Raw genomic sequence first — 3,385 nt, 5'->3', positions numbered from 1 at the left:
GTACTAATTTGTGCCTGAAAAATAGTGTTTCCAAAATGGAACACGGTTTTGTGTGCATTTTTTTGGATAACTATTAATCTGGTTAGCAATGATTTTGTGAGTGTGTGTGTGTATATGTATGTGTGTGTGTATAAAGGTCAAGTTTCAAATGTGTGTTCTTTTTCAGTAATAGACATACTGTGATTTATTGTGCTTTCTACTTTTATGTTTCTCCTTTAGAAACTCTTGGGATGACTCGTGAAGCCTGGAAAGGTCATCTTAGCCCTGTTGTGTATCTTTTTGTCGATCAGAGTTTCATTTTGTCATTCTAGATCAGATGGGAAAGTCATTACCAGTGTGGTTAATTGCATAAGTATATAATGCTGCATCGATGGGTGAAGATTCATAGCATTTGAAAAAGGTGTTAAGTGCATAATTGCCCCCCAAATAAGTCAGCACGTCTAAAGCAATTATTTTTCTCCTCAGATCTTAGTGTAACATTGCAGGAAAAAAAATCTTGTATATCCCAGTGATAACAGCAATGGCAACATTTATAATTAAAACTTTGTTGCACTCCCATCCATTCATCTATCTACTCCTTCATTCATTTTCCTCCCTTTAGTGTTGTTATTCACAAAAATGCATCTTTTGGCTTGACTGTGTATTTTAGAACGATGGTAAAGAGATTAATCAAGTAGGAGCTATACTTTCCATTCCAGCGAATATCTCCTTTAACTTGTCCTAACTTAGGTTTGGGGCAGGTTCAGGAGACTCTGATATGCGTGCCTTCTTTGCTGATAATATCAAGCTCAGCAATTTTTAAGAATCCTTTGATGTTGCTATTTGTCCCTAGATAGTGTTCAGTGACAAAACCCAAATTATTTGCGAAACTCCAGGACAGGCATCTTTGTGCTGAGAAAAACAGACATTATCAAAAGTCAGTATGGACACGACATCCACAGGGACAAAGACAAGGTAAATTGATGAAGGAAATATTTACCATGACAGAGTATCAGCTGGGGGGTACTAAGGCACATTAAGCAAGATGAATAAAAGGCCAATTGGTGGTGAACAAAATCTACAGATTTTAATTAGTTGAGTTTTGAGGTACCATGTAAATCAATTTGCAGCCGTTTTCTGAACCGTTTTCCAAATCATTGATTTGCATTGAAAATAAACCTTTTTTTAAAAGCCATCAACCACCCCCCCCACACCAGGTTTCTTTAATAGGATACAATGTATATCACCCCTAATAATGAAAGAAAAATACTTCCACATATTGTCTCCCCAGGAGACAAATAAATTGGGTGGGCTCCCATTTCTTTTCAAGGGGGCACTTTTACCGTATTTAATATGTGTTCACACACAGACACACATACAAATGAACTTGTTTGAAGTTTGGTCACTTCTTAGCTCTGCAATCCTGGGCATAAATGACTGCATTTCTCTGTCCCTCAGTTTCCTCATCTAGTGAAATTGTAATAGTGCCTGCCTCCGGAGTTCAGTAAGCAGTGACGTAACACAGGAAACTCCCAGAACAGCATCTACTGTATATTTATTACTCGATTGGCATCTGCCACTTCATAGCCAGTAGTCTGCATCAGTGTCTCATTGTGTTATTGACAACCTTTTATTTACGGTCGCCCAGAACGTTATGATTAGACTCCAAAATTTCAGTGCTGTAATTGATGGGGTTCTATGAAGGTATTGAACTGGAGAGCCAACCTGTCCCTGGGGCGGAGTGATTATTGTCTTTCTCCCTGTCTCCTGAACCCCAGGAAGTCACCTTCTTTGTAAATGTCAAGCTGAAACTCAGCTCCGGGCCGTGGTTGGCATGCGACTGAACCGTCTGGACATGGAATCACAGGAAAACTCCACGAAGAGCCTCTAAAAAGGCAAACAGCTATGTAACTTACTTCTTAGCCCTTTGTTTGGTAAGGATGTGGGCACACTCCATCCTCATTTTGCCTTATGTATTTATGTCCTTCGTGGCATGTTTTAACAGCCTTGGGGTTTTGTGATATTCTTTTCATATGTGTCAGGCATTATCTTCTGTGAAGCTGTTCAAGTTTAAATTTATTTTTTAAATTTTTTTAAAGTTTAGGGGCACCTGTGTGGCTCAATTGGTTAAGCTTCTGACTCTTGGTTTCAGTTCAGTTTATGGTCTCAGGTTCCTGCGTTGGAGCCCTGAGTCAGGCTCTGCGCTGATAGCATGGAGCCTGCTTGGGATTCTCTCTCTCTCTCTCTCTCTCTCTCTCTCTCTCTCCTCCTTCGGCCCCTCCCCTGCTCACTCTCTCTGTCTTTCTCTCTCTCAAAATAAATAAATAAATTTAAAACATATTTTTAAACCTTTATTTTTTTTTTAGGTTTATTTGTTTATTTTGAGAGAGACAGAGACAGTGCCAGTGGGGAGGGGCAGAAAGAGAGGGAGAGAGAGAGAATCCCAAGCAGGGTCCATGCTATCAGCGCAGAGCCTAAACTTTAAAAAAATTTTAAAAATAAGTTTAAACTTGAACAGCTTCACAGAAGATAATGCCTGACACATATGAAAAGAATATCACAAAACCCCAAGGCTGTTAAAACATGCCACGAAGGACTCAAACTCAGGAACCTGAGACCATGAACTGAACTGAAACCAAGAGTCAGACTCTTAACTGACTGAACCACTCAGGTGTCCCAAGTAAATTTCTTTTTTAACAGAAAAGGATGCTTCCTCATTTCCTCGTGTTAGGATATTGATTGAAAACCAGAGTCTTGATGTGAAAATGAATAGAGTTAGATAATACACTTTTTCGGGTTTGATTTTTTTTTTTTCACATGTTGACTTTTGAAGTTAAGACAAAGCCCGTTTCGACTGGGAATAAAATCAGCATTTCTTCAACTATGGAATATCTTTCTTCATGTTTTCGAACTGATCTATTGCCATTGCAGATCGTAACTCCGGATCTGAGCTAAACGGAACCAGAGTCCTTAAAAGGCAGGTAACAGCACCCGGCCCCTGTCCCTCCAAGTCGCCCTGCATGGATACAGAATATGACTTGCTTTTGTTACAATTAGATCACAGAACCTCAGGTAGGGATAGTTTTCATTTTATGTCACTTCCCAAACCAGATCTTTCAAACACGTCCAGACAGAAGCTGGTGTTTTCTTTACACGTGTTAACGTTGACCTTGCCACCTTGAACCACGTCCCTCATCTCTTTAAATCAGCATTCCGTACCCTGTTCACATCCTTTCTTTGCAGCCCGCTCCGTGGCGTGAGCCAGTCTGTTTCTACTCTGCACACACACCAAAAATGTAGAGTTCCAGGAAGCTGGGCTTTCAGTGAGATTAAGCTGCAGAAAAACAGGCATGCACTTTGCTCACTGGCTAAAATATTTCCTTCTAAATACCTGTCATTGCTCCGT

At 40.0% G+C, this 3,385-nt stretch overlaps 1 long non-coding RNA gene across 1 annotated transcript; it reads left to right on the top strand.

Annotated features, from left to right (window-relative positions):
* The first annotated feature begins 845 nt into the window (after window positions 1-845).
* Window positions 846-2,957, top strand: LOC115301918. The gene is made up of 3 exons (XR_003913356.1): window positions 846-954; window positions 1,758-1,913; window positions 2,911-2,957. It is a non-coding gene; the product is annotated as an uncharacterized LOC115301918 (long non-coding RNA).
* The last annotated feature ends 428 nt before the right edge of the window (window positions 2,958-3,385 follow it).

Source organism: Suricata suricatta, chromosome 9 (assembly GCF_006229205.1).
Source record: "Suricata suricatta isolate VVHF042 chromosome 9, meerkat_22Aug2017_6uvM2_HiC, whole genome shotgun sequence".
NCBI classification, from domain to species: Eukaryota; Metazoa; Chordata; class Mammalia; order Carnivora; family Herpestidae; genus Suricata; species Suricata suricatta.
This window is presented reverse-complemented; position numbering and strand designations above follow the sequence as displayed.